Below are 14244 nucleotides of genomic sequence, written 5' to 3' on the forward strand. Positions count from 1 at the left end.
GAGATCGACTGGATAGATGTAATTGGGACTATAGGATGGTATCCTAGAAGGTACCCCGGTTATATCTCGGTGTTGAGTTGTATTTCTTTCCGTGATTATTTTGTCTCTGTTCTAGTTGTTTTTGTTATTTATATTCTATGTTATTTCTTACTGTTGCACTTAATTATACTGTCTTATTCTACACTGTTATACCTTATATTTTATTTAACCTCGGTAGGTCCCTGACCTTCCTCGTCACTACCCGACCGAGGTTAGACTTGGCACTTACTAAGTACCGTGTGGTGTACTCATGCCCCTTCTGCGTATGTTTTTCATGTGCAGATCCAGGTACTTTCACCCTATCTTATCATCCTTGAGGCGAGGCGCTTCTGTTGAGACTTCGAGGTATATCTGCTGCGTCTGCAGACCGAGGAGTCCCTTTCTATCTTTCTGTAATAGTATAGCCCTTCAGTACTTCCCTTTTGTTAGACATTTCTGGAGTTAGAGCTTCTTATATATTTCTTAGCTTGTGATTCATGGGTTTTCGGGTCTTGGAAGTATGCATTGGTTGAGAGTTAAATATTGTATATGCCGAGTGGCACTTTTAAACACTATTTTATCACTGTTCATTCTGTTTTAAATTGTTTTTATTCCGCACTTTAGTTATCTTCCGCAATTTAGGCTTACCTAGTCGTAGAGGACTAGGTGCCGTCACGATGGTTCACGGAGGGCAAACCGGGGTCGTGACACCAAAACTCACCTGAGCCCTCGGGTATCCAAACCAAACATGCACGCAAGTCCAAAAACATCATACAAACTTGCTCGTGCGATCAAATTATCAAAATAACATCAATAACTATGAATTTAGCATCAAAATCAAAGAAAAATCTTATGAACTCTTAAGTTCAAATTTTAACAATCGAAGGTTCGATTCACGTCATTTCAACTCCGTTTCTTACCAAATTTGACAGGCTCAACTTAAATCCCATATAAGACCTGTACCGGGCTTCGAAACCAAAATATGAGCCTGACACCATCAAATTCAAACATATTTCATTTCCAAAAACCCATATATATTCCAAAAAGCAATTTTCTTTAAAAATTTATTTTTCGGGCTTGGGACCCCGGAATTCGATTCCGGGCATACGCCTAAGTCCATATTTTCCTATGGACCCTCCGGGACCGTCGAATCATGGGTCCGGATCTGTTCACCCAAAATATTGACCGAAATCAACTCAAATTCATTTTAAAAGCAAAATTTACCATTTTCATAGATTTTCACATAATGGCTTTTCGGATACACGCCCGGACTGCGCACGCAAATCCAGGTGAGACAGAAAGGCGGTTTTAAGGCATCGGGACACAAAAGTTATTCCCAAAACAAGTGATGACCTTTTGGGTCATCACATTCTCCACCTCTAAAACAATCGTTCGTCCTCGAACGGACATAAGAAGGAAGTACCTGAGTCGGAGAAAAGATGGGGATAATGGCTTCGCATATCAGACTCGGAATCCCAGGTCGATGCCTCAACAGGCTGACCTCTCCACTGAACACGAACAGAAGGGAAACTCTTCGATCTCAACTGACGAACCTGCCGGTCTAGAATAGTTACCGGCTCCTCCTTATAGGACAAGTTCTTGTCCAATTGGACAGTGCTGAAATCTAACACGTAGGATGGATCACCGCGATACTTCCGAAGCATGGACACATGAAACACTATATGCATGGCTAATAAGCTTGGTGGCAACGCAAGTCTGTAAGCCACCTCTCCCGCTCGATCAAGAATCTCAAACGGGCCAATGAACCTAAGGCTAAGCTTGGCCCTCTTCCTAAATCTCATCACGCCCTTCATAGGCAATACCCGAAGCAATACCCGCTTGCCGACCATGAATGCCGCATCACAAAACTTGCGGTCATCATAACTCTTTTGCCTGGACTAAGCTATACGAAGCCTATCCTGAATGATCCTGACCATGGCCAAGGCATCCAGTACTAGGTCTGCACCCAACAATCGAGCCTCTCCCGGCTCAAATCACCCAACCGACGACCGATATCGCCTACCATATAAAGCCTCATAAGGAGCCATCTAGATACTCGACTGATAGCTGTTGTTGTAGGAAAACTTCGCTAAAGGCAAGAAATGATCCCACGAGCCTCCAAAGTCAATGACACAAGCTCGGAGCATATCCTCCAAAATCTCAATAATACGCTCGGACTGCCCGTCCGTCTGAGGATGAAATATTGTGCTCAACTCGACCCGTGTGCCCAACTCACGCTGTACTAACCTCCAGAAATATAAGGTAAACTACGTACCTCGGTCCGAAATGATAAACATGGGTACACCATGAAGACGAACAATCTCCCGGATATAGATCTCAGCTGACCTATCGGAAGAATATGAGACTACCACAAGAATAAAATGTGCTGACTTGGCCAGTCTATCAACAATAACCTACACTGCATCGAACTTCCTCTGAGTCCGTGAGAGTCCAACAACGAAGTCTATGGTGATACACTCCCACTTCCACTCCAGAATCTCAATCTTCTAGAACAGACCACCAGGTCTCTGATGCTCGTACTTTACCTGGTGACAATTCAAACATCGAGCCACATATTCAACAATATCCTTCTTTATCCTTCTCCACCAGTAATGTTGTCGCAAATCTTAATACATTTTAGCGACGCTCAGATGAATAGAGTACCAGGAGCTATGGGCCTCCTCTAAAATTAACTCTTGAAGCCCATCCATATTAGGCACACAGACTCGGCCATGCAGCCTCAAAACTCCATCATCTCCTAATGTAACCTTCTTAGCACCACCGTGCTGCACCGTGTCCCTAAGGACACACAAATGAGGATCATCATACTGCCGATCTTAGATACGCTCCAATAAAGAAGAACGAGCGACTGTGCAAGCTAACACACGGCTGGTCTCAGAAACATCAAACCTCATGAACTGACTGGCAAAAGTTTGAACATCCAAAGCAAGTAGTCTCTCGTCGACCGGAATATACGCAAGACTGGCCATACTGGCTGACTTCCTACTCTAAGCATAGGCCACCATATTGGCCTTTACCGGATGATATAAAATGGTGATATCATAGTCTTTCAATAGCTCCAACCACATTCTCTGCTTCAAATTTAGCTCCTTCTGCTTGAACAAGTATTGCAAACTCTTGTGATCCGTGAACACCTCACATGACATGCCATATAAATAATACCTCTAAATCTTCAATGCGTGAACAATGGATGCTAACTCCAAATCATTAACTGGATAGTTTTTCTCATAAATCATCAACTATCGCAAAGCATAAGAAATGACCTTGCCATCCTGCACCAACACCGCACCAAGTCCAATACGAGATGCATCACAATAAACTGTATATGGCCCTTAACCTGTGGGCAAAACCAATACCGGCGCCGTAGTCAAAGTTGTCTTGAGCTTTTGAAAGCTCGCCTAACACTCGTCCGACCACCTGAACTAGGCACCCTTCTAGGTCAACCTGGTCATCGAGGATGCAATAGATGAAAACCCCTCCATAAACTGATGATAATAGCCTGCCAAACCCAAGAAATCCCAGATCTCTATAGCTGATGCGGGTCTAGGCCAGTCCTTGACTGCCTCTATCTTCTTTGGATTTACCTAAATACCCTCTGCTGAAACAACATGACCCAAGAAGGCAATTGACCCCAACCAAAACTCGCACTTCGAAAACTTAGCATACAACTAACTGTCTCTCAAATTCTGAAGAACCACTCTCAGATGTTGCTCATGCTCCTCATGGCTGTGGGAATAAATCAAAATATCATCAATGAAGACTATCACAAATGAATCCAAGTAAGGCTTGAATACTCGGTTCATCAAATCCATAAAAGTTGCTGGGACATTTGTCAACCCAAATGACATCACTAAGTACTCATAATTCCCGTACCGAGTGCAAAAAACTGTCTTAGGGACATCGGATGCCCTAATCCTCAACTGATGGTAGCCAGATCTCAAATCAATCTTCGAAAATACCTTGGCACTCTGAAGCTGATCAAACAAATCATCAATCCTCGACAATGGATTCTTGTTCTTGATTGTAACCTTGTTCAACTGCCAGTAATCTATACATATCCTCATCGATCCGTCCTTCTTCTTAACAAACAACACCGCCGCACCCCAAGGCGAGACACTAGGTCTAATGAAGCCTTTATCAAGCAAGTCTTGTAACTGCTCCTTAAATTCTTTTAACTCCGGCGGGGCCATACGATACGACGTAATAGAAATTGGCTAAGTGCCCGGAGCCAAATCAATGTAGAAGTCAATATCCCTGTCAGGTGGCATACACGGTAGGTCTGAAGGAAAAACCTCAGGAAACTCGCGAACAACAGACACAGAATCCATAGAAGGAACCTCAACACTAGAATCACGAACATATGCCAAATAGGCCAAACACCCCTTCTCGACCATATGCCGACCCTTCATATATGAGATAACACTATGGGTAGAATGACTAGGAGTCCCTCTCCACTCTAAACGAGGTAAACCTGGCAAGGCTAAGGTCACAGTCTTGGAATGACAGTCCAAGATAGCATGGTAAGGTGATAACCAGTCCATCCCCAATATGACATCAAAATCAACCATATCCAAAAGTAACAAATCTAAACGAGTCTCAAGACCCCAAATCACAACTATACATGAATGATGGACACGATCTACCATAATAGAATCACCCACCGGTGTAGACACATATACAGGAGCACTCAAGGGATTACTAGGCATGACCAAATATGGTGCAAAAATAAAATGACACATAGGAGTACGTAGATCCTGGATTAAATAGAACTGAAGCATCTCTACTACAAACCAGAACAATACCTGTGATAACTGCATCGGAAGCTTCAGCCTCAAGCATGGCTGGAAGAGCATGACATCGGGGCTGGGCCCCACCACTCTGAACTATATCTCTGGGACGATCTGCTGCTGACTGGACTCCACCTCTAGCGGCCTGACCTCCACCTCTAATACCTCTACCTCCACCTCTAGCTGGCTACACGGGCTGTGGAACACTTGGTGCTTGAACCATGGCACAGAAACCCTGATGCTGAGAGCTGCTCGATTCTCGAGGGCAAAATCTAGAAATATGCCCCGTATCGACACAAGTATAATAAGCCCTCGGCTGCTGAGACTGCTGACGTTGACGAACCTAAATGACCACCCTGAAAACTCTAAAGCGGTGGTGCACTGATAGGAGCCAGTGGTGCACTGTAGGACTGCTAATCACAATACTGCATCTGAGAACCACAACCACCTGAAAGGCCTAGGAGGATGACCTCTACCATACGAATCCTTACCTCCAGACGAGGCGCCACTGAATCTGCCTGAATGATGAGGCCTCTTGTTAGACCCCTGACCACCCCCTGTGATAGAACCATCTCAACCCTCCTTGCCACATTGGCCGCATCCTGAAAGGAAATCTCGCTCCCCGTCTCCTTAGCAATCTGAAGTCGAATAGGCTGAATGAGTCCCTCAATGAACCTCTTCACTAACTCTCTCTCTCTCTCTTAGTGGGAAGTATAAGAAGAGCATGACGGGCCAAATCAATAAACCTGGTCTCGTACTGAGTAACTGTCATAGAACCCTGTTGGAGACGCTCAAACTGCCTTCGATAGCTCTCTCTCTGAGTGACAGGAAGAAACTTCTCCAGAAATAGCTGAGAAAACTGATCCCAAGTCAAAGCTGGTGACCCAACTGGTCTAGCCAAACAATACTCTCTCCACCAAGTCTTGGCGGATCCAAACTAGCGAAAAGTAGCAAAGTCAACCCCATTGGTCGTCACTATCCCCATGTTTTTGAGAACCTCATGACAACTATCTAAATAATCTTAGGGATCCTTAGAAGATGCACCGCTGAAAGTGGTAGTGAAGAGCTTGGTGAAACCTATCCAACCTCCACAAAGCCTCCAAAAATGTACTGATCTATCACCGGTCTGTGCTGCTGCTCAGCTAAAGAAGTGGTACGTGACCTCGCCATTCGCAAAAAGGACAAGAGTAGAGGTTTCAATTTAGCATCGAGAGAACAAAATCGCACGACAAAGAAGAATATAAGTGAAATTTTTCCTAACTCTGTAGCCTCTGGGGGGATAAATGTAGACGTCTCCATACCGATCCCTCAGACTCTACTAAGCTTGTCCGTGAATTGTGAGACCTAAGTAACCTAGAGCTCTAATACCAACTTGTCACGACCCGGATTTTCCACCCTCGGGAGTCATGATTGCGCCTACTAGTGAAAGCTAGGCAAGCCAACCATTTGAATCATTTACCTTTTTCCCATTTTAATCATTTAGCAATTAAGAACCAATATTATATAAACAACGGAATTTAATAAGCGGAAGAACAAAATATAACCATTTAAATATTACCAATACAATTCCTTAAACATAGACTACCCAGAACAGGTGTCACAATTTCACAGACTGTCTGGGAATACTACAAATAAAGGTCTAAAAGATAAATACAATGTTGTATCTGGAATACATGAAAGAAACAGAACGAAAAGGTAGAAGGAGATGCCAAGGCCTGCGGACGCTAGCAAGACTACCTCAGGTTGCCTGTTGGACTAAAGGCGACAACTTCACAGTGGTCCAAAAGTTATAGCACTGGGATCTGCACATAGTGCAGAGTGTAGTATCAGCATAACCGAGCCCATGTGTTGGTAAGTGCCTAGCCTAACCTCGGCAAAGTAGTGACGAGGCTAGGACCAGACTACCAAATAAACATGTATAGTTAAATCATATACAACGGAAAATAAAGGCAGGACTTCAGAATTTAAAGATAGAAAGGGGGAGTCATGATGCGGGGTACAAAAAATATCAACAGAAAACCAACAGTTAAATGTAGAGAAACCATAACTCAGTTATCAATAAAAATTAGAAAAATCAAAGACAAGCGCACGACATCACCCTTCGTGCTTTAACACTCTCTCACAAATAACATGCACGGCATCACCCTTCGTGCTTTAACACTCTTTCACAAATATCATGCACGACATCACCCTTCGTGATTTACACTCTTCCTCACCCAAGCAACAATCACAAAGCAATTTGGGCAAGAGAATCAATAACATCACAATAAAATCAAGTAACAACAGAAAATCAGTAAATAAACGTAAAAAACACCGTAACTCAATTATTAGCAAAAATCAGGAAAATCAAGGACAAGTGCATGGCATCACCCTTCATACTTTTACTCTCGTCCTCACCATAAGAATCAATATAATCGGCAAGATATCACCCTTCGTGCTTTTACCTCACATAGTCATGGCACGGAATGATACTTCGTGCATCATCACTCATATAAAGGCACAGAATGGTACATCGTGCGACACGACATCACCCTTCGTGCATTAACACTCTCTCACAAATATCATGCACGACATCACCCTTCGTGCTTTAACATTCTTCCTTACCCAAACAACAATCACAAAGTAATAAGGGTAAGGGAATCAATAAAATCACAATAAAATCCCGGTAAGGGAACAATAGTACAACAATAATATCCTGGCAAGGGAAACAATATCAAAAATAATAACATCCCGGCAAGGGAGATAACATTAAAAACAACAATATCCCGACAAGGGAGACAATATCATAATCCTCTTCTTTTTTCACATATACTTCACAACTCAATTCACAACTTGAGCCAATGCTCTAAAATGTTCAATTGCCAATAATACTTCCACAAATCATTTTACAACTTGAGCCAACGCTCTTGAATGTTCAAATACCAATATTACTTCCACAAGCCTTGTTCAACAATAGAAATCATCACATAAGGTATGAGCAATACAAAACGGGTCACATTGATCATAGCATAAGACTCACGGGCATGCTTGACACCAACGTATAGATACTCATCACCATGCCTATACGTCGTATTCAACAACCAACACATAGCAAATAGGACACAACTCCTAATCCCCCAAGCTAAGATTAGAGCAAACACTTACCTCGATGTCACGAACACAATTCAAGCCTCAACTACCGCTTTACCTCTTAATTTTATTACCAATTTGCTTGTATCTAGACACAAGTTACTTAAGTATATCAATAAATGCTAAATGAATCAATTCTAATGCATGAAAATAGGTTTTCTAAAGTTTTTCCCAAAAAGTCAAAAATCGACCCCGGACCCACATGGTCAAAACCCGAGGTTCGAACCAAAACCCGATTACCCTTTCACCATGAACTCAAATATATAATTTATTTTAAAATCGGACCTCAAATCGAGGTCCAAATCACCAAAATTTGAAAAACCTAAGTTCTACCAAAAACACACAATTTCCCCCATAAAACCCCTTGATTTTGAGTTGAAATCATGTGAAAAGATGTTAAAGATTAATGAAAACGAGTTAGAAATGACTTACAATCGATTTGGAAGAGTACTTGTCTTTGACAAATCGCCGAAAGGTGTTTAGGTTTTGAAAAGAGTTGAAAAATGGCTAAAAATGCGTCTAAGTTATGATTTAGCAGGTTGCAGATTCCTTCTTCGCATTTGCGAAGCCTGCATACCTGCAACATACCAGCAATTTTCTAAGTCCAAATTGCACTCCTTGGCCTATCCAAAACTCACCCGAGCCCTCGGGGCTCCAAACCAAACATGCAGGCAAGTCCAAAAATATCATAGAGACTTGCTCGTGCGATCAAATCATCAAAATAACATAAATAACTATGAATTTAGCATCGAAATCAAAGAAAAATCTCATGAACTCTTAAGTTCAAATTTTAAAAATCGAAGGTCCGATTCACGTCATTTCAAGTCCGTTTCTTACTAAATTTTACAGGCTCAACTTAAATCCCATATAAGACCTATACCGGGCTCCGGAACCAAAATACGGGCCCGATACCATCAAATTCAAACATATTTCATTTCCAAAAACTCATATATATATTTCAAAAAATAATTTTCTTTTAAAATTCATTTCTCGAGCTTGGAACCTCGGAATTCGATTCCGGGCATATGCCCAAGTCCCATATTTTCCTACGGACCCTCCGGGATCGTCGAATCACAGGTCCGGGACTGTTTACCCAAAACATTGACCAGAGTCAACTCAAATTCATTTTAAAATCAACATTTACCATTTTTCACAGATTTTCACATAATGACTTTCTAGATATACGCCCGGCTGTGCACGTAAATCGAGGTGAGACAAAAAGAAGGTTTTAAGGCCTTGGGATATAGAATTTATTCCCAAAACAAGTGATGACCTTTTGGGTCATCACACCATAGTAGACCTATTAGATTACATGAGGACTCTTCTTGAAAGTTGGAATAATGAAAAGTTATTGTAAGCAAAGGGTACATTCACACACCTTGGGAAAAAATTCAACAAAGAGCTGGAGGACAACAGAACATTGTCGCAGAAGATGAGAGTAAGCTATATTCAGTAATATCATATCAACGATTCCATCAAACTAAATATATAATGCTAATGGTAGATAACTTGTTGTGAAATTATAGTTATTCTGTACACATTGCTGACAATTAGTTGTGTGCTTGTAATGAATTTGTAGGTGAGGGCTTCCACTCACATCCATACAGTGCTAGACGGTGTGAAGCTCTTTATTGTTTGCCTTCAAAACAAGAGATGAAGTTGTGGATAGTTCCAGATTGACGAACTTCCTTGTCCATATGCTTTGGAGGCCTTGAGGCATAGGGATGAGACTTATGAAAACTATTGTTCTCCTTATTACACGAAGGAGAGTCTTTTGAAAACTTATGAAATACCGGTAGACCCGCTGCTTGATGAAAAAAATGGAATGTACCACAACATGTAGCCGAAGAAGTTGTAAAGCCACCAACTGGAAAAAGAAAACCAGGGAGAGTTCAAAAACAAAGATACAAACCATTTGACGAAGTAAAAGCAAAGAAGTACAAGATTTCATGTGGAAACTGTGGGCTAGAAGGGCATAACAAAAGATCTTATAAGAATGCACCCAAAAGGAAATAAAAATTCATTAACTATAATTTTTTGATAGATTGTTTTGAGGTGTTCTGGAGAATTATAGTTGAGTTGTAATTGTGTTGATAAATTGAATATAGACTGTCTCCTCTAATGAAATGTTTTTAACTCTTAATGCAATTAGTTTGTATTTTTTTTGTTCAACTACATTTCTTCACCCAACATCCTTAGGGTGGATTCATCGCAGCAACAGTAAGAGAATGGGAACGACATTCCCAGTTTCACAAAACACAACTGTAAAATCAGCAAGTCTTGTAGCACTCTTAGATAGACTAATAAGATAAGAATCACCTGCAAATCCGCACCCTAGGGACATCAATATCTCCCCAACTCGCTGACTTAATACATAATGAAACATCATAAATGTAGTTAAATTGTAAAGAAATTATATGCTAAAAATAATGAAACAAAGGGTAACAACATAAAACAAAAGTAGTAAAATAAATTACTAACAATTTTGAACCAAAAAAGGCTCTCCATAGTGTTTTCGATTCTAAATAGTAGTTTCCTGGACAAAATAACAAAACAAAAGGTAAAATAATTGTAGCACAAATCTGCTACAAATATGTTTCAACTGACTTGGTCGTAGTTAACAATTATCTACAACTTTACTATAAACCCGCTACACCTACACATTTTAACTACAATTTTTCTACAGAATATGGAAACTAATTCTTCTTCTTCTTCTTCTTCTTCTTCTTCTTCTTCTTCTTCTTCTTCTTCTTCTTCTTCTTCCGGACTTGTGTTCTCTCATTATCAGCTGATGCACCTTTTCTTCTTGCTAATATGCCAGTCACCTCACTCTTACTAGTTGCACCAATCTCTTGCTTTTTCCTATAATCCCAAAGTAGCGCTCCATAGCGTCTATAATGTTGATCAACATCAGAAAGGTATTTCTTTGAAATCGATAGCTCTCCGATGCTGACATATTCAGCAAATACTGCAACATATACACCACAATCACTGCAAAAAGAAACTAGAGGAAAAAATTTAGCATTCAGTGGTTAAATAAAATCTGTTAAATAAATAGAAGGAAAAACAACTTTTTCATAAAGTGATCCCTCTTTTTGCTGGGGTATCTCACCGACCAACCACTGAATGTCAAGAGGGTCAGTAACACCTTTTTCAATGTATGCCTTTGTGTTCTTGTAGTTGATGTCTGGACGCTTGCCATAGAAGCCGATGCATGACAAGTAGAGGGGGATCATAACCGCAAATTTGTTGACAACAGATTCAACAAGGATGTGATTGTGTGACGAGACCATAGAATCATAAACATATAGAACCCTTTCGGTAATGTCAAACACAAGCAACAACCAATGAAAATTTTCCACAATGTTTATGGGCATAATCACAAAATCAACTTGATCCTATGCAATATTTGCAAGTAGCCTATATCCTATGTGTTCTGATACGACGTCTTGGGGTTTGACAACATCAAGCTTCTTATAGTTAGGAGCATTAATGTATCTTTGATAAATTTATTCAATTCTAATCTTGAAAATACAGTCAGTGGTTCACAGGACCATACTTTCCTCTCTTCCTCAAATAGTATAAAATAACATCAATGTGCTGCAAAAAAATATATTTCTTAATGCTTCAAACAAATTAACTACACTTTTAAAACAAAAAAGCTACAATATTCTCCAATAATAGAATACTACAGCTAATCATTACATTCTGCCAAGGTATGTGTTTACCGTATTGTTGAAGATTTGTACGGGATGTGGTAAAGTGTAAAACCACTCCTTTTTATCAACTTTCTCCACTTCAAGATCATACCACGGCTTAAGCTGGTTATCTTTTATAGAATAAGGTACCTTCCTCCTATTTAAACACATAACAATTACAATAAATATTTAGATTCAAATAGAAATCAAAAAATTATATGAACTCGATAATATAAAAACTTGTATAATCTAACCTCTTTGACACCATGTCAGTACCGGAGTATAACCACTTATTGAATTTTTCCAACAAGTCAGAATCAACATCGTCGCCTATAACCTTAGTAAATGGATGCTTGATAAGGAAAATTGGAGGTCCTCCTGAAGTGCTCCCCTCCAGAACTGTAAAAAGGGAGAAAGGGGGATCTGACATGCTTTCCAGGCTGCCTTGTTCTTCCTTGTAAAACAGGGGTTGTGTCATCTTGGATAGGCTCTCCAAACTTAACAATCCGGGAGAAGTTCTCTGGCAGCTCAAAATCATCAAGTTTATTTCCCCTTTTTTCAAATTTGCAGTCATCTGAATCACTTACACTATTGTAGTCGGTTGGTTCACCCTCAAAATTTAAAACCAAAGAATAATAAAACATGTGGCTTCAGTTCTTTATGGAAAATTGAAATAAATTGTCAAAACCTTTTTTTCCCTACAACTGTAAAGTAACATATAATACCACCGAAATGTTCACAACAATCGTCTCCTGGTTGTATAACGTTTTCTTGTTGAATGGGAGATTGAACTTTTGTTGTCTCCTTCTCCTCATTTAAATGCTCTCCTGGAATGCCAATATTAGCTTCCTATTTTTGAGTCCACATGCATAGTTTCCTTCTCTGTTACAATAAATATGCACAACTTAATTAATTTGTAGGAAATATTAACAAAAATGTAGATAAATCGTAGTGAAATTATAGTAAATTTGTAGAAATGTGGTCCTGCATTTGATATGGAAATTGTGAAATATGATGATGACATGTACTAAATTATACCTGCATTTTCTTCATCAAATGCCCCTTCAAATTTGGAAGACAAATCAACACCTACAGGAACATTCTTCTCAATTTGAATGTCATTCAGGTATCTTGTATCTAAGAAAATCATTGGAAATATAATATAGATTAGTTGTTAGTAATTTCGAATATATGTAGATATAATGTAGATATAATGCAGACATAATGTAAAGATAATGTAGATACTTGTTTACTACTGCTGGCCAATACTGGTTTAGCACTACTGTCTGGAATGTGTTGATTATTTTTTTCTCTGCAGTGCTCATCATTTTTCGTAGAATTGCCAGTAAACTGCAAGCATAATTTATTAGGCTATATACTTTTATGAATGTTAATAGATACTTGGAAATTGTAAAAATTATTGTCTAAAATGACTATATTTCGAATGAAACCATAGCATCAATGTTATCCTTTTGAGCGTTTATCGCCTCTAAAATAACCTTGATTGAATCTTTGAGTAGCAGTCGAATGCTATCTAGTTCTTTAAAAATATCTTTCTTGAAAGTTCCAAGGTCTAAACCCACCTACATATTAAAATAGAAAAAGTTAACGAAATAAGTTGCATAACATAAATTAAAGAAACCATCTAGGATTATGTATAGATGTTACCTTATCAACATCTTTTTTTAATTTTTTATTTGTTTCAGAATGTCTTTCTTGTCATCTTTTCCAATTGTCTGCTTATGACCGGATGGAGATGGAGAATCTGTCAAATGCTCGAACTTTGTTTCATCTTATACAAGGATGTATTCAACTTTATCTGGCAAATTCATTCTTGAAAGCTCTTCTGATGCTTCAATTATGTTGGTGAACTGAGTGGAAAAAATGTGAGAGACCTACTCATAATATGTATTAACTTTGTATATAATTTATATTAAATTGTGTGCGCAGAAGTGAAAACATTTACCTTGATCCATGATTGTTTGATCATTCTATCTTCCAGTGTAGATAACCATATCTTGTCCTTACTAGTTGTCCAGTTAAGTACGCGGGGGATTGAATTAGCAAATTTTGTAGCTATATCCATGTTGATCGTAGAGCAACACTCATACAACCATATTTGCATAGCTAGTGCAAAACCTCGAATGAGATAAAAATGCACAGAAGAGTTGAGCTTGTGCCTAACAGACTCAAGCAAATGTGTATAAGATTGGATACCCCATGCGTAGTTCGCATATTGCCCCGACTCCACCAAGTAGAACCTAAAATGGTCTATCAAGCCTAAATTCTCTTTGTCTGAAGGACAGATGAAGACTTCGATGAGATAGAGAATACACAGCTTGACTGCATCCTCATCGTTCACCTAAATACGGCTGGTTACAATTTGTTTGAAGTATGACCTCTCAACTTTTTCCATGTTCGGAAAATAGCTCCTCATTATCTTACTGTCATACGTAGTTGTGTAATCAAAGTCCGTCACTTCTGTAAAACGTCTAAGGCCACTAATCAGGACAAACTCTCTCAACCCAAAATTCAACCTCTCGCCCTTTATCCATGCTGTAAAAAAGTCGGAACCAGATGCATTCAATTCA

This window comes from Nicotiana sylvestris, chromosome 9 (genome assembly GCF_000393655.2).
Source record: "Nicotiana sylvestris chromosome 9, ASM39365v2, whole genome shotgun sequence".
Taxonomy (NCBI): Eukaryota; Viridiplantae; Streptophyta; class Magnoliopsida; order Solanales; family Solanaceae; genus Nicotiana; species Nicotiana sylvestris.